General features: G+C 33.5%; 1 long non-coding RNA gene across 1 annotated transcript; it reads right to left on the reverse strand.

Moving 5' to 3' along the window:
* Positions 1–10541: 10541 nt before the first annotated feature.
* On the reverse strand, positions 10542–17335 carry LOC127540982 (uncharacterized). The gene is made up of 3 exons (XR_007948330.1): positions 17275–17335; positions 13401–13448; positions 10542–11364 (listed from the first exon to the last, which is right to left on the reverse strand). It is a non-coding gene; the product is annotated as an uncharacterized LOC127540982 (long non-coding RNA).
* Between the last annotated feature and the right edge of the window lie 1555 nt (positions 17336–18890).

Here is an 18890-nt window from a genome sequence, read left to right on the forward strand (position 1 = left end):
TAAAAAAGATAAGATGATAGAGGAAAAATTGGGAGGCAGGGGGGAAGAATGAGAACATTGCCAAAAAATTAAAAAAAAAGATCAATAGTTTCTCAAAAGAAGCACAAAAAAATACTAAAGAAAATAATACTTTTAGTTTCAGGCCAGTTCCAAGAGTCTTGTGATGAAAAGAACTATCTACACCCAAAGAGAGGACTGTGGGGACTGAGTATGGATCACAATATAGCATTTTCACCTCTTTTTGTTTTGTTTTTGCTTTTGTTTGTTTGCTTGAATTTTGTTCTCTCTCTCTCTCTCTCTCTCTCTCTCTCTCTCTCTCTCTCTCTCTCTCTTTCTCTCTCTCTCGCTCTCTCTCGCTCTTTTTGCTTTTTGACCTGATTTCTCTTGTGCAGCAAGATAATTATGGAAATATGGATAGAAGAATTGCACATGTTCAACATATTGGATTACTTGCCATCTAGGAGAGAAGACAGGGGGAAGAGAAAGAAAAAAATTGGAACACAAAGCTTTGCAAAGTCGAATGTTAAAAATTATCTGTGCATATGTTTTGAAAATAACAAGCTTTAATCAAAACAAAAGAAAAAAGAAAGATATTATGGGGAGGATGCTCTCAGAAAAACCTGGAAAGACGGCTGGGAGCTGATGCAAAGGGAAATGTACTGTATACAAAATAACAGCAAGGAAGATGATCAGCTATTAATGGCATAACTATTTTCAGCATTGTAATGATCCAAGACAACTCTGAAGGACTTAGAATGAGTAATGTGATCCATCCTCAGAAAAAGAACTAATGGTGTCTGAATGTAGATTTTAGCATGTTTTTTTTTTTTACTTTATTTTTCTTCAGGGATTTTTTTTGTTTGGGGTTTTATTCTTTTGTTTGTTTATCATTGTTGTTTTTCTTTTTGGTTTATGTTTTCTTTCACAACATGACCATTATGGAAATGTTTAGTTAGACTACATATATGTAATCTATTCAACTGCTTGCAATTTTGGTGAGGGAGTGTGGGGAGAAAACAAGGGAAAGAATCTGGAACTCAAAGTTTTAAAAATGAAAAATTGTGAATATAAGTAATTGGGGGAAAATAAAATACTAAATAAAACAAATGAAAAAGAAAAAAAGAATAGAATACTTTTAAAAACGGAATTGGCTTAATGATAAAAGTGTCATAAAAATCAGTGAAGAAGAATTTCTTAAGAAGTAGAGTAGACCAAATAGAAAAGAAGATACAAAAATTCACTGAAGAAAATGACTCTTTAAAAAGCAGAATTAGCCAGAAGGAAAAAGAAGTATAAAAGTTTAGTGAAGAATATAATACCTGAAAAATTAGAACAGGACAATGGAAGCTAATGACTCCATGAGACAAGAAGAGATAATAAAACAAACGCAAAAGAATGAAAATGTCTAATTTGGATAAACAACTGAACTAGAAAATCAAGGAGAATTAATTTGAAAATTATTAGACTACCTGAAAGCCATGATTTAAAAAATAGCCCAGATATCTTCTTTCAAGAAATTGTCAAGGAAAACTACCCCTAAATCTTGGATCTAGTGGGTAAAATACAAAGTGAAAGAATCCACTGATTATTTCCTGAAAGAGGTCCCCAGTTGAAAACTCCCATGTGGCCAAATTCTAAAGCTTCCAGGTCAAAGTAAACATATTACAAACAGCAGAAAAAAAAATAATTCAAATATTGTAGAGTCACACAAGATTTAAGAGCAAGAGTAGAGGATTTGATAGAGTTAAACTGTTTACCTTCCTATATGAGAAGATGATATATATATAACTCCTAAGAATTTTATCATTCTTAGGGCAGTTACAAGAAGTCTGTGTACAAGAAGGCACAGGTAAGAATTAAGCTGGGATGATCTCCAAAAAAAAAAAGAATGTAGGGATGAGAAAGAGGGATACAATGGTAGAAGAGGAGAGGGAAAGGTTGAATGGGGCAAATTGCTTCATATGAAAAAAAGCACAGAAGGAAGAGCTTTTATACTAGAGAGGGAAACTGGAAATATGGGCAATGTTTGAACCTCACTCTCACCAGAATTCGTTTAAAGTGGAAAGTATATGTGTGTATGTATATATATGTGTGTGTGTATATATATATGTGTGTGTGTGTGTGTGTGTGTGTGTGTGTGTGTGTGTATATATATGTATATATATATTTATGTATACTTATATATGGGTGTATAAACAAACACTTTCTAGATAGATATAGAAATCCATATCTATATCTATACTTAGATGGGTATAGAAATTGATTTTAGGAAACTAGAAGGGGAAAAGAATAAGAAATTTGAGGGAAGGTATGATAAAGGAGAAAACAGATTAGGGGAGTCAGTGACTAGAAGCAAGACAGATTTTTGAGGCATGATGAGATAGAGAAGAGGAAATAGAGGAAAATAGGATGAAGGAAAATGCATAGTGAACATAACTGAATGTGAGTAGGATGTGCTAACTCATAGGATCAAAGAGATAGCAGAATGGATTGGAAACCAGCATCCAACAAAACACTGTACACAAGAGACACAATTGGGACGAAAGAAACACAGGGTTGAAATGAAGAGCTGAAGTAGAGACTATTATCCTTCAGCTAAAGTGAAGCTGACAGGGCTGGCAATCATGATGTTAGACAAAACAAAAGCAAAAATAGACCTTATTGAAAGAGAGAATCAGGAAAATTACATTTTGCCAAAATGAGAAAATAACAAAAAATTTACAGCAAATTTCTCCAAGAAAAACCTCATTTCTCACATATATAGAGAATTGAGTCAAATTTATAAAAATAAGAGCTAGTTCTCAATTGATAGTAAAAAAAATATGAACAGATAGTTTCCAGAAAAAGAAAGCAAACGTATCTATAATCATATGAAAAAATGCTCTATGTGATTATTGATTAGAGAAAGGCAAATTTAAATTACTCTGAGGCACCACCTCACACCTCTTAGAAATGACAAATGAAGATGAAGGAAAATAATACAATTCATTAGAATTGTTGGTGGAGTAGTGAACTAGTCCAACCATTCTAAAAAAATCTGGAATTATACCCAAAGGACTATAAAAACTATACATATGTTTTGATCTATTAATATTACTACTAGGTCTATACCCCAAAGAAATCAAAGAAAAAGGACCTATGTGAACAAAAATATTTATAGTAATTCTTTTTTGTGGTGGCGAAGACTAAAATTAACCATACTGCTATGTTCAATGACTTCTTCTTGGCTTTTTCTTTTTCTTTTTTTTTAATATCCTTTTTGTTTTTCAAAATACATGGAAAGATAGTTTTCAAAATTTACCCTTGCAAAACCTTGTGTTCCAAATTTTTCGCCTCCCTCTTACCTTCCCTTTTCCTTGATGGCAAGTAATTCAATATAAATTAAACATGCACAATTCTCCTAAACTTATTTTCACAATTATCATGCTACATGAGAAAAATCAGATCAAAAGGAAAAACATGATAAAGAAAAAAAAAAAACAAGCAAGCAAACAACAAAAGAATTGATAATACTTTGTTGTGATCCACATTCAGTCCCCACAGTCCTCTCTCTGGATTAGGAAGGCTTTTTCCATCACAAGTCTATTGGAATTGTACTGAATCATCTCATTGTTGAAAAGAGCCAAGATCAGATTTGATCAACACATAATCTTGTTTCTCTGTACAAGGTTCTCTTGGTTCTACTCACTTCACTCAGCATGAGTTCAGGTAAGTCTCTCTGGGCCTTTGGCCTTAGTGTGTGTGTTTTTTAAAAGCTTTACATATTATTTCTATTTAAATAGACATTGCACAAAGTGATAGGAGATGTCCACTGAAACAGAATTTTAAAAGTGAAAAGGACCTATTGTACAAAAATCTTTATAGTAGTTCATTTTGTGGTGCAAAGGATTGGAAACTGAGAAATGGCTGAACAAGTTGTAGCATAAGAAAGGACAAGGTGGAGTCGTTTTAGAAAAAATAACATGGTAAAGCTTATAGGAGCTGATGTAAAGTGAAATGAGAGGAACTGGGAGATTACTGTTGTAATGATGATCAATGTGAAAGACTTGGCTACCCTGATCATTATAATGATTCATAACAATCATGACAATTCCGAAGGACTCATGATGAAACACATTGCTGTTCACTTCCAGAGAGAGAACTAAACCGAAGTATAATTTCTCTCTCTCTTTCTCTCTCTCTCTCTCTCTCTCTCTCTCTCTCTCTCTCTCTCTCTCTCTCTCTCTCTCTCTCTCTTTCTCTCTCTCTCTCTCTTGCTTTTTGCTTTTTTGGTGACATGTCTAATGTGGAAAAATGTTTTGCATGATTTCACATATATAATTGATACCATATTATTTATCTTAGTGTATGGAGGAAATGTAGAGAGAAGGAAAGAATCTACAACTCGAAATTTAAAAACAAAATGGTTTTTAACATTAATCGATGAAAAACAAAAGTTGGGTGACTGACACATGGTATAGAAATTGTAGAGGGGATTATAATTCCAATATAGGTTAGACTAGATGGTCACTGAAGTCCTTTCCAATTCTAAAATCCTCTTGTTCTTTTCTGAGGTGGCAAAAAATGTCTCCAGGAAATTTTAGTGGGTTTTTTTTCCAGTCATTAATGAGACTTAAATTGTATAAAAGCCTGAATCATAATCTTTTAATCATTTGCTAATGAAAAACATAAGATTCAAGAATTGAATTACAAATTGAATTACAAATATCTGCATAGATATTTATAACTAAATACAAATATTTATATTAATATATTTCCACTAATGTCATCCTCTGGTGCCTTATCATAATGTAGAGGTAATTCTGGCTTCTTGAAGAATATGAGGATGCAGGGCACAAATGACTTTATGTATGGGACTGGGTGATAGCTTTGTGTCTATTATCTGAGGGCCAACCTAATGAATTTCTTCATACTCATCAACAAAATGGCCAATCACCATAGTGGCAGGGATTGTTGACACTGACTGGATTGGAGAAGGAGCACAAACTCTGAGAGAATTATATATCTTTGAGGTATTGAATGAATTAGAAACATCTGATATGACATTACCCCAGAATGTGGGTGGGTGTGAAAGTCTTACATTCAGCCCCTACTTCTACTAGAAAGTAAGCTAATAGTAAATTTCTTTGGTTCAAATGAACTTCTACTCAGAAATCAATTATTTATTTCCTAGTCTTTTTCTTGGAATTCTCAAGTCCAGCTAATATCACAGATTTAGAAGGAACAGAACACTTCTTTTATGGGCTCTTTAAAGAATCCCATGGTAGGGAACATGGTGCTTTCTAAAATAGATATACTATATTCCATTTTAATATCATGGATGGGTTGGGATCAAACCTGTCATTTCATTAGTATAAGGAACTCCAAATGAAGAAAGAAAATCCCTGTGTAAAGAAAATCAGCAATTTCTGTACACACACACACACACACACACACACACACACACACACACACCATATCTTTAACTCTATTGATCTATTTATTTATGAATCGACGTAAAAACTTGACAAGAGCAACAATTCCATTCAGCTTTGATTTTTTAAAATCAGGAATGCTTGAAAATTCTCTATTTCATTAATATCTATTTCTGCTGTAGAATTATACTCATTTTTGCTGAGAAATTATTCTTGGTTGTAATCCTAGCTCCTTTGCCTTCTGGAAAAGCATATTTCAAGCAACCTATTCATTCAACATGGTAGCTGTTAAATCCTTGTGACCTTGACTATTTAATATTTGAATTTATTCTTTCTGACTTCTTATAGTATTTTCTCCTTGATCTGGGTGTTCTGAATTTTGGCTATAATATTTCTAGGAGTTTTCATTTTGGGATTAATTTCAACTTTTTCAATTTCCACTTTTCCCTCTGGTTCTAAGATGTCTGGGCAATTGTCCTTTATAATTTCTTGAAATGGGATGTCTAGGTTCTTTTATTGAGTATGGTCTTCAGAATCCAATAATTCTTAAATTATCTCTCTTCAATCTATTTTTCAAGTCAATTGTTTTTCTTTTATGAGATATTCCAACTTTTCTTCTAATTTTTCAGTTTTTTCATTTTTCTTTTGGTATTTCTTTTGGTATTTGGTCTATTTGAGTCATTAGCTTCTACTTGCCTAATTCTAATTTTTAAGTAGTTATTTTTTTCAGTTAAGCTTTGTATTTTTTTGTCATTTAGGCAGTTTTGATTTTTAACAAGTTATTTTCTTCAGTATTTTTATGATCTTTAAAACCAAGATATTCTCTTTTCATATTTTTTTCAAATAGCTCTCATTGCTCTTTCCCATTTTCACTGTACCATTTGTTTGATTTTTAAAAACACTTTTTGTTCTTCTTAGAACAATGTGTTTCTTTAGTTTTTTAAAGAACTTCTTGTTGAGCTTGTGTCCAATCAACATTTTTTTTAAAAGCCTTTGCTGGAAGGTTTTTCAGGTCCTTGTCATCTTTTGAATTTGTGCTTGAAATTCTCTGCCACCATAACAGCTATCATTTATATAAGGCTTTCAGGTTTGAAAGTGCTTCACGTTATGTGATCCTCACAACAATGGTATCGTATAAGGCAGACATTATTATTAACAGATGAGGAAATTGAGATTGAGAAACTTATATGACTTCCCCAAAGTTATACAGATGATAAAGGAGACAGAATTCATGACTCCAAATCCAATACTCTATCCACCTTACCTCAATGCTTCTAGGCAAATTTTTTCCACAGTAGGTTTTGCAGCAATATAGGAATTCTGAAGCAATTATTTCCCACGATGCAATAAATGAGAAGAATAATCTCATTTTTTATAAAGGACTCATTGCTTATTTCCTCTGCCTCATCCAATATATGGTATGAATCAACAAAAAATAAGCCATTTATGTTGAACCTAGGAGGATTCAGATCAAGAGAATTTGTGGGGTGTTTCATAAATATTTTAGACTCATGAGAAGTGTTGATGTATATGGGGAATGGACAACAAAAACTTGGGGGGAAAAGCCATGAGATTGTGAAGTCACCTTGTCTAAATATGGAGTGATAATTGAGACCAGATCAAAGATTAGAGGGGTAAGATATGTGCCTGAGTCCTGGGGGAGCTTTGATATGATGCCAGAGTTGGAAAGTGTTACAAAACAAGAAAAGGCTACAATATGGACACATTTAAACTTGAATGAGACTTTCTATGTTTTTTTCCTGCAATGAGGAAACTCAGAGCTATTCCCTCTCTGCCACACTGTGATGGGGTGTATGAAAAAAAAATTGTTCTCTGGAAACAAAGATTAACAATATAGCACTTGCTGTGATCTACCATAGGCTCCAGACAGTGAGAAATTACAAGAAATAATGTCAACTTCAGCCATACTGCATGATTGAGTGATGAAAGCTCTTCAGGGAAGGGTGACCCATTGGCAGGTGTCACAATTTCCTTTAATCTCTAAAACGAGTTCTCTTCCATTTCACTGACTCAGTTTTGTTTTGGTTTTTTTGAAATGAAAAGCTTTTTACTTCTTGGGCTTTATGAACTGTATGCTCTCAATAAGCATTTATTAAACACTAGCTATGTTCCAGGCATTGTGTTAAGCACTGGGTTGATGAGCTGAACAATATGCTAAGGTTCAGTTCTCAGTGAAGTTTCCGCATTTTCTAGATGAATTTCATGATACAGAAAGTTGTGATATTCCCCTAATACATTGGAGCTCTATGTGGAATATAAGAATTCGACAAGAGGTTCATGTTCATTGACAAAATTTTCTCAAAGAAATGGACTAAATCTCATAACTTAGACATTGCCCAACTTACAAATAAAACCGACTATGTTATTTGCATTTATTTCTTTTATTATTAGTAAAGCTTTTTATTTACAAAACATATGCATGGGTAATTTTTCAACATTGAGCCTTGCAAAACCTTCTGTTCCAAATTTTCCCCTCCTTCCCCCCACCTTCTCCCCTAGATGGCAGGTAGTCCAATACATGTTAAATATGTTAAAATAAATGTTAAATCCAACATATGTATACATACTTATACAGTTATCTTGCTGCACAAGAAAAATTGGATCACGGAGGAAAAGAACTGAGAAAATGCAAGCAAATAACAGAATGAGAATATTTGCATTCATTTTTTATCAAGATGAGTGAGTTTTTTTAATCTCCTCAAGAAATGTGAAGCTTCTCAGTCCCCAAAACCAATCCATTCCTAACAGAAACTGAAACTACATTGGCTTCTCTTATCAAAATTTCATTAAATACACTTTCACTAACCTGAACATGACTGGCATACTAAGAACCTTGTCACAGAGAAGGAATATTGTATAATTGAAGAACTTATTATTCAGTCATGACTAAATGGATAAACACCCCTAAAATATTTTATGTCAAGGACTAATATTCTAAAAACCTGGGGAGGTAGCTGTCACATAAATGGTGAAGCTACAAGAAGCCAACTTCTGTATCTGTCATAACCTCAACATTTATCATCTTGTATGATTATTTTTCAAACCAATTAAATGAACCAACTCTAGGAAAACATGACAATTAGAAGACATCCTAGAATGGTTAATGTTTTTTAAAAATGCTTTTAAAAAACAAGCCACTACCATCAGCCAGTACCTCTAGGCTTATTCATCAGTCATCTTGTACATAAACTAAAATCTACTTAAAAGGCATAAGCCTGGGGGACAAAACATCCTGGATGCTTAACATTCATGGCCTTTCATGCTCATTGCTTCACTTGTCATTCCAACCGTAGGAGTCAGCCCAACTTAAGTACCAAAGGAGCAATTTCTGGGGAAACGTAGACATTTTACCAAGCTAAATTGTGTGACTTGTTTATTGCTTCTGTCAAGGTCTAAAATCATAAGTTTTGTCACCTAAATTCACTAAAAAAAAAAAAGCTAAGCTATGCCTTTTAATAAATTCAGCTGAGTAAGACTTAAGAACAAATAAATGTAGTTCATTGTTGAAGTGTCAACTCCAGCAAAGAAATTTTCTCCTTTAATTGGAGAAAGCTTCCAGAATTTAGAAAATACAAAGTTGTGTGGTTCTGGGCCAAAAATGCAGTTATGGTTATTAGTGATAAGGTTGCTTTCTCCCCACGTAATTTTTTTTTGCAAATATCTTAAGCAAAGGCATTTGGTGAAATGAAACTGATGTTAGTATGGAAGAGATTTTAAGCACTGGAAGGTCTTTTCTTGCAGTTTCTCCAAGATATGGTGAGTAGACTTTTGCCCTTGCTAGAAAATTGAGAAGGTGGACCTTTATTTAAAAGCAGATTGCTATCATCACTTTACCTCTTCCCCATTTCTAGACATAGCCCTGATATGCTATTTTATTCTTTCTTTAGTTTTAGGCACTGACTAGCCCAACTATACTTTCCAGCCCCTATAAGAATGGTTTTGGTTTTCATCTGAGAGATAACTTATGTAGGCAGCTCCCCTTGATATTTCTGTGCAGGTTTTGTCTTGTCCCCCTTTATTACTTCCAGATGTACTCTGGCTTCTTAAAAAAAAATGGTCCTGGCAAGAACTCTTCCTGTGCATCTGTCTCAGGTAACTTCCAAGCTCCATTCATCAGCCTCATAGTACTTGTCATTAGTTCTTAAATGCCATTCCTTTGACACAAAAAGGTTTCTCCCTTTTTGTGGAGGAAACTTATGCCCCAAACCGATATGAAGAACTGCATGACTTATAACAAAATATCATTCAAGGCATTTCAGGTTCTGATAACTTAGAACAATATTTCTTGAGTGACCATCTCCGAACTTCCAATAGATCCCCCTTTGTTGATTATTAGCTCAGCTAATTGGAGGTTAATTATTTGCATGGCCCATGGTCTGCCAGGGGAAAGTACAAAAACGGAAAGGAGAGCAAGCAAAAGTCAAAATAAGGGAAGATAACTTCTTCCAGCAGCCTCATTTTCTTCTAATCATAGAAATAAAAACAATCTACAAGTCTTTTATCATTAGGATTAAGTGATAGCCAGTGGGACAATAGATACAGTACTAGGACAGAAAACAGTAAGACTCAAGGTAAAATTCAGTGCCAGACACTAATTAGCTGCATCATACTGGGCAAGTCACTAATACTTTGCCTCAGTTTCCTTCACTGTAAACTAGGAATAATAATACCATTTATCTGTTAAGATTGTTGTAAGGATCAATGAGATGATATTTGTACATGGCACTTAATACAGGGCTATATAAATGCATATTTCTTTCCTTTATTGCAAGAGCAAGGAATTTATTTTTCGATTAACAAAGGATAAGAGTAACTTTCTTGTATGTGTGTTTGTATATACAAACAGAAATATACATACACACACACACATACACATATATGGGCTGAGAATTCTGACCATGAAATTTTTTTTAATACCATCAATATGCAAGGATTAATATTGAAAAATATCCATGCATATATGTTTTGAAAATAAAAAGCTTTAATAAAATAAATTAAAATAAATATATAATATATATATGTAAGTATAAAAAATAAAATAAAATAAAATTTTTAAAATTTCATCAATTTAAAATTTTTTCAACAAATTCATCATAGGACACTCAATTTTTTTAAACAAAAATTTATTTAAGATCAATAGCCATCAACAAAACAACCAAATAACATATAATACAAAGATTATTTTTTTTAGCCAAGCTGCAACCTTTACAAGAAAAAACTATAAAAAAAACAAACAAAAAGTTAATTTGATGTTTCTGAATGCTACATACAGAGCTCTAGCTTTCTCATTTTGTCTCTGCACACAGTTCTTTCAAGTTTTCCCCCCTCTTTATTGCTTGAAGTTATCACTATTTTGAAGTAAGTGACACAAAGTGCAACATCAATATTAAACAAACAGTAGTAATATATTGTTTAATATGTGAACTCAGCATATACATGTTTATGCTTAACTTTGCCTACTGTCATTTAAATTGATTGCGATTTCATATGTGCATGAATTTCTTTTTCTCTAAGAAAACCTCTGTGATAGTTTCAAGTCAGCAAAGAAATGGCATTTCCTTCCCTGTTGCACTAAACAGGTGTGAATTGCTTCTATGCCTGCAACTATTTAGCGATTTGTTCTGTCTCCTCAAGAGGCAATAACATTTTTACCCTCCTTTTTTTATATCTAAAGTCTTCTCACTATCACAGCCAATGTCCTTTAAAAAGAAATTTAGGATGACATTATTCTGGCATTTCTCTTTATCTGCTGAGCGACCACCTTGGCTTTGTAATTATTCCAAGCTTGCTTTTTGATAAGGTGCTCCCTAATTGTGCCCTTTGAGGGATAACTATTCACCAGCTCTACAGCCATTTCCTGGGATATAATGGGTGCTTCCATGAGAAAGATTTTGGTGGGAATAAAAATGCACTCAGCTCCTTCACTAATCTAGAAAGAAAAAACATGCAGAAATTGTTAAATTTTTTTTGGATAAAAACATTTCCTTTCCCCTCCTCAGTTATATTTTATTTTTTCCAACTATATATAAAAATAGTCTTCAACATTCCTTTATGTAAAATTTTGTTTTCTAAATTTTTCCCTTTCCTCCCTTACTTGCCCCCTCCCAAAGACAGCAAGAAATCTGATGTAAATTATACATGTACAATCATTTTAAGCATATTTCTTTATTTGTCATACTATGCAAGAAAAATCAGCCCAAAAGGAAAAAAAAATACAAGAAATAAAAAAAGCAAACAAACAAAAAAGGTGAAATTAATATACTTCAATCCACATTCAATTTTCATAGTTTTCTCTCTGGATATTAATGGCATTTTCCACCCTAAGTCTATTGGAATTGTCTTGGATCAATGTATTGCTAAGAAGACCTAAGTCTATAATAGTTGACCATCATATAATCTTGTTACTCCTGTGTGCAGTGTTCTCCTGGTTCTACTCACTTCACTCAACATCAGTTCTGTAAGTCTTTCTAGGATTTTCTGAAATTAGCCTAGTCATCTATCTTATAGAATGATAATATTTCATTATTCCATTCATATACTACAACTTGTTGAATCATTTCCCAATTGATAGGCATCCCCTTGAAATTGAGTTATTTTGGTACATAGCATAGCAACCTGAAAGTGCTACCATTCTGAGTGCCGAATCATTCAGCTCAGGTACAAAAGGGACACTAGAAGAATTGACTGCTCCAACTTTGCCAAGGTAACAATATCTCAAATTATACCCGAGGAACACTTCCTCTCATAGTTAAAAAGGGAAAATTCTATCAATTTTACCCACTGATGAAAATTCCAAAAGATAATGTCTTTACATTTAGAAGACAAAGATCATGCTACTTCAGGGAATATGTTGGATGAATACTACATGTTCTCTACATGGAAAATGACTGATGAAAAGAATATTTGGTCACAGAAATAATTTAATGTCAGCAGTAATTCCAAGATAAATTAAAAAGTAAAAATAAAACATTTTCAATGCTTTGTTCTTTCCAAACTGCATTGTTTTTCCAATTGAGTCTGTAGCTCCCCAACATGCTCAAGAGTTCATAGGGAAGAACTTAAGACTGATGCTGCATCAGAGATACAGTCTAAGTAACTCCAGGAAGGACATAATGTCACATATTGCAGATATCATAGATTAATTGACTCCTAGTCAACATAAGAAATGCAAGGAGAGGGAAAATACACAGCCACACCCAACCATCCACATACTTCCTTTCTCTGACTGCTTTCCCAAGGGTCATCATACCAAGAGAGACATACACAAATGCTCATTAGAACTCCTAAGGTTCTTCGGAATCCTGACAATCCTCGATCACAGAGGCTCACTTGAGTGTGAGCTTGCTACTTGCTTGCTACTCACTTAGGCTTGCTACATGCAAGCAAGATAGTCATAAAAACATGCAATAGGGACCAGCTTATTGCTACCTATACTAAACCTCATTGCTCTTATTCTTTAAATCTTTTAGTCCACACCAACCCTTAAATATACATAAGAAAGACCACTGGATCTTAATTTGTTTGGTATAGGGGGCTCCCAGGTGAGGAAACTCGCTGTACCAATGTAGGTGGGTACCAACTTAAGAGTCTTTAAAGTCACACAGCTAATATGTCAGAATTGGAGCTTGAATTCAGATTCTAAGAATGATTCTTTCCCCCTATAAACTTCTCTATAAGTAATAGAAATGCAGATACTTGATTGATGCAGAACAGTTTGGCGCTCTCCCTTGAAGTAGTGCTGACTCAACTTGCTTTGCCTTACCCCCTTGGCCATAGTTGTATCTTTGAACTTAGTATAATTGGGATTATAAATGTAAGGTTCTTTTTAGATATACTATATGTATGTAGGTAAATATGTGCACATCTTCTCATTCACACATTTGTAGATACATACAAACCCACCTTTGTGCATATATAGTCTAAAACAGCTTAAAAGATTATTTCAGAAGAAAAGTATTTTCTTACCAGCCTGAAATGTAGGTCACTTGGTTTCTTCATTTTTTCTACCAAACCCTAAAATTATAAATACTTTTTAATAGAACCAAAATCACCAAAAAACTAAATACTCTTTTATCAATTCAGTCTAATGATACTTTAGATATTAAAAAAAAATCAGACCAGATAAATATACTTTTATTCAGTTCTGTAATGCCTTAGATATTTAAGAAAATTCAAACCAGACAAATGTGTCTCATTGTTCTTAAAGTTCTAATCCTGCAAATATTAAATATCCCTACTGTTTTTTAAAGCATTCTCTTCTCGTTTGGTTTCCATGGCATTAAATGTTCCTGGTTTCCCCTTCTTATTGTAACAATCTGCACCAATATTAAATGAATTAATGTAATTTTCTGGTCTAGCATTTATGGCTAGCACATTGAGTTTAAATATTCTGATTTTTATCTCCCTTATGTGCTGGCTCCTCTTCCTGGTCTTGCTCTTTTTTCACTATAGTGTTTACCTTGATGTACTGATACATCAGGTGTCACCCATTGCTGATGACATCTATAATCTATTTCCATTTCTCTAAACTTCAGTTTCCTACCTAAATCTGAATGGGTTTAGGCTAGATGGCTTTCAATTTTTTTCTAGCTCTAGCATTATAAAAGTCCAATGCCCACATCTCTTAGAATTAGAAAAATTTATAATCTGGAATCATGCTATTAGTCCCCTAAAATCTATGTAGCATTGAGAATTTACAAACTGTAGAAATGGAAAGAATGATTACTCCTGTTTGGATGGCAATTAGAATGGTACTACAAGCAAGACTAATAAATATTCCTTTTATTTCTATTCATTTATTCAATCAATATTTAATGAGAATCCACTGAAAGTGTTTTGAAACTGCCACAGAAATTTGATTTAGTATTAGGAGGATATGCAAAACAGTCTGTTTCAGATTTTTCTCCTCCCCTCCCCTCTCCCTCTTCCCTAGACAGCAAGTTATCCAAAATAAATTAAATGTGTGCAATTCTTCTAAACGTATTTCTACATTTATCATGCTGCACAAGAAAAATCAGATCAAAAGGGGGAAATGAGGGGGGAAAACAAGCAAGCAAACAATAACAACAACAAAGGTGAAAATACTATGTTGTGATCCACATAAGTCCCCATAATACTCTCTCTGGATGCAGATGGCTTCCTCCATTACAAGTCTATTAGAAATGGCCTGAAACACCTCATTGTTGGTAAGAGCCAAGTCCATCACAGATGATCATTCTCTTGGTTCTATTCACTTCACTTAATGTCAGTTCATTTAAGTCTCTCCAGGCCTTTCTGAAATCAGCCTGCTCATAATTTCTTACAGAACAATAATATTCCATAACATCCATATACCATAACTTATTCAGCATCTCCCCGACTGATGGACATCTACTCAGTTTCCAGTTCCTTGCCAGTACAAAAAGGGCAAAGCAAGTTGAGTCAGCACTACTTCAAGGGAGAGCGCCAATTGTCCTGCATCAACCAACACCTACATTTCTACTAAGTTATGGAGAAGTTAGCAAATTGTTGGGATAAAGAATTATCCTTAGAATCTGGATTCAAGCCTCAATTCTGATATTTTTGCACCTGTTGGTATTTTTCCCTTTTTTATGATCTCTTTGGGATATAGGTCCAGTAGAAACACTGCTGCATCAAAAGATATAAAGATAGTTTGATAGTCCTTTGGGCAAAGTTCCAAATTGCTCTCCAGAATGGTTAGATCAGTTCATAACTCCACTAACAATGTATTGTTATAATGTAATGCCCAGTTTTCCTACATCCCCTCCAATATTTATCATTCTTTTTTTCCTGTCATCTTAGTCAGTCTGAGAAGGATTTTACATACTTGTAATCCCTGCAATGGGGGAGGTTCCTTGAGTTCAGGAAGTCTCAGCTGAAGTAGGCCTAAAACTACCTCTCAAACAGAAAGATATCTCAAGGGTAATTGAACCCTACTCTCTCATTTTATAGATGAGGAAACTGAGGTCCGGAGAGATTAAAGGTCATAAAAGTAGTTACTTTAAGGATGCCCATCAATTGGAGAATGGCTGAATAAATTGTGGTATATGAATGTTATGGAATATTATTGTTCTATAAGAACAGGATGAATACAGAGAGGATTGGAGAGACCTACATGAACTTATACTGAGTGAAATGAGCAGAACCAGGAAATCATTGTACACGGCAACAATAAGATTATACGATGATCAACTCTGATGGACGTGCCTCTCTTCAACAATGAATTGATTCAGATCAGTTCCACTTGTTCAGTAATGAAGAGAGCCATCTACACCCAGGGAGAGGACTATGGGAACTGAGTGTGGACCACAACATAGCATTTTCACTCTTTTTGTTGTTGTTTGCTTGCATTTTTGTTTTCCTTCTCAGGTTTTTTTTTTCTTTCTAGATCCGATTTTTCATGTGCAGCAAAATAACTGTATGGATATATATACATATATTGGATTTAACATATATTTTAACATGTATTGGAATACCTGCCAACTAGGGGAGGAGGTGGGGGAAGGAGGGGAAAATTTGGAACAGAAAGTTTTACAAGAGTCAGTGTTGAAAAATTACCCATGCAGATGTTTTGTAAATAAAAAGTTATAATAAAAAAGTAGTTACTCTCAGTGGTGAGATTTTAACCCAAGTCTCTCTGAATCTAGAATGTCTATTTTTTTCCAGATTGAAGTCTGGTTAGGATTTATATAGGAGGGCAGCCTCAGGAAAAGAGTTCAAAAAAAGATACAGAAACATTGAAGAACAAGGTGTAGGTAGGTGACAATGAGTCAACAATTTACATAAATAGAGGATTTATGTAGGAGAACAGGAGGAAAGAAAGCTAGAAACATTCTTTGGGAAACAAGTGAATAAATAATGAATGTTGAAAGGGTGAAGCAATATGACTTTTTTCTGTGAGGGGAGTCCCTCAACAGTAAAATGATAAAAGCAGTGTTATAACAGTATTTATTACTCAAGCAGAGTGCTGGGGATGAGGCAAGGAGGGTGGGAAAGATTAGAAGTCAGGAAGCTTTCAGTAGTCCATATAAAGTCCTCAATAGCAACAAAGAGAAAGGTCAATTCCAATAGACTTGTGATGGAGAGCATCATCTGCATCCAGAGAGAGGACTATGGGGATTGAGTGTGGATCAAAACATTTGTTTTCTTTCCCATTTTTTTCCTTTTTTGATCTGATTTTTTTTGTGTGCAACATGATAAATGTGGAAATATGTATAGAAGAATTGCACATGTTTAGCATATATTGGATTACTTGCTTCTAGGGGAGGGAGGGAGAAAAATTTGGAACACAAGGTTCTGCAAGAGTGAATGTCAAAAACTATCTTTGCATATATTTTGAAAATAAAAGGCTATTATTTAAAAAGAAAGAGAAAGGAATGAACTCAAGAGAAAGTGCTTAGAAAGTATCAATATGATTTAGCAATGACAGATATTGGTGATTTAATGTTAATGGAGAATTAATAACAGTATCACATGGAACTCCAACTGAATTTTTAAGGCACTTTTCATAAATAAAAGATTTAGGGAATTTGAGGAAAACATTTTTGCCAATGGTGTTATAAAAGTCATAATAGAACGATCCAACTCTCTTAAACCCTATCAATCAATTTAAAAATTATTACTTTAATCAAAAATATTTTAATGTTAAAAAATTTTAATCCAGTTTATTTTGCTATAGACCCTGGTTTGTTTTAATGAAGCCTGTTTGACAATCCCACATAACAATAAACATTTCTTAGTACTCTGATTTCAATGCTACAAAGCTATAAAAGTTAATTTTCTTTAAATACGAATACAAATAAACACATTTGCAATAAAATTATAAAACAAAATAACTTACAAAAATTTTTCCTTTTTCCAAAGAATTTAACTCAATACCATAATGTGCTGATGAAGTTACCTGCCAAAAACAGAAATAGAAATGATTTTTAATAAATTAAAATCCAAATTAAAGAGACATATTATCTTCAAGTATACCTTTTAATCAAAGAAACAGAGAAAGTCCAAAAAAACTAAATAATGTGACATTTTGCTGCAGTATAGCATCTCTCTTGGAGTTATACCCAACCAACTCATAATTGGTCCCTAGGGCTGATCATCCCAGTTTCAAAAAACTTCAAAGTATGGCAAAATTCTTTCCAATTTGCTTAATAGTTAAACAATTGATACATTTATTGAAATAGTATAGCATGAATAATTATAATAAAACATGTTCCTCATTAAATTCCTGCTACATATATATACGTGTATATATATATATATATATATATATATATATATATATACATACATACATATAATATGAATTCTAAATAGACATATATATACATATACATACACACACATAGCAGAGGAGGAACAATAGGTACAAATATAAAGCATATTAACAGAGAAGTGCATGCTGTAATTGAATATGTCCAAGGAAACTCATAGATCTAGTATATAAGGCCCTGGTTTCTTTTTTCTTCTCAAGGTAAGAGTATAGTAAGGATAGTGCAGTAATATATAGTAAGGGTGCAGTATTTTTGCTGATAAAATACCTCAACTTGATTTCTTGGGTCTGTTCTTCTGCAATCAGCACCACATCTAGATTCTCTAGGCTTTTTCTTTGCTGGATATGACATCTCTTACTGGTTTCTGTTTGCCCTTTGTTCTCAAAAAGGTTCATGACATCAGGGAGGCGACACGGTGACGTACTAGTGAATTTGATCTGAATGAGGGAGGGCTGGTGATCTGTCACCAGTTTCTCTCCTAGAGCCACCTGAGTCCAATAGCTAGATATATACCAGAAAAACTGATAGGGGATGGGGAAGCGAAGAAAAATCTTCTCCACTTGTTGCATTCTGGAAGAATCCAAGAACTGGGCTCTTTCTCCATCACTGTCTCTTCTTGAATAACACTCCTCAAAGTTTATCATGCATTTTAAGCTCACCAAGAAATGGTTAATCCTTCCGCCAGCCAATATTTAGTACTATAAAATTCCATTAATTGCAATATGGCAGTTCTTTATATATACTAAATCAGTAAAAGAAAATGCAGGTACTTCTTTATACTTCCTTTTTATTTTTTCACATAAAAGACTGAAACTGATTAAAAAATACAAGGTTTAAATGGACTACTCTAAGTTTTACATTCTTTACAGTCAACAAGTTAGAGCTCCTAGGATATGGATCAATGATTCATTTTCTTCACAATCTATCAAAGTCTAAAAAAAAGATAAAATCCCAACATTTCAATTTTTTTGGTACCTGAAATACTCAATGTACTGGGGTTCTTTGATTGCCTTACACTTTACAATAGCAAAACAAAAACTTCAAACCACTATTTAGATACAAGTTTCAGTTGATGACTAAAAAGAAATGTGAGGTTATATATTAATCTTTAGTTATTATTGTTTAGTATGTTAAGAATCAGTATATATTTACTTGTATTAATATTTAGTCACTATGAAAATAT

The sequence above is a fragment of the Antechinus flavipes genome, chromosome 6, assembly GCF_016432865.1.
Source record: "Antechinus flavipes isolate AdamAnt ecotype Samford, QLD, Australia chromosome 6, AdamAnt_v2, whole genome shotgun sequence".
Taxonomy (NCBI): Eukaryota; Metazoa; Chordata; class Mammalia; order Dasyuromorphia; family Dasyuridae; genus Antechinus; species Antechinus flavipes.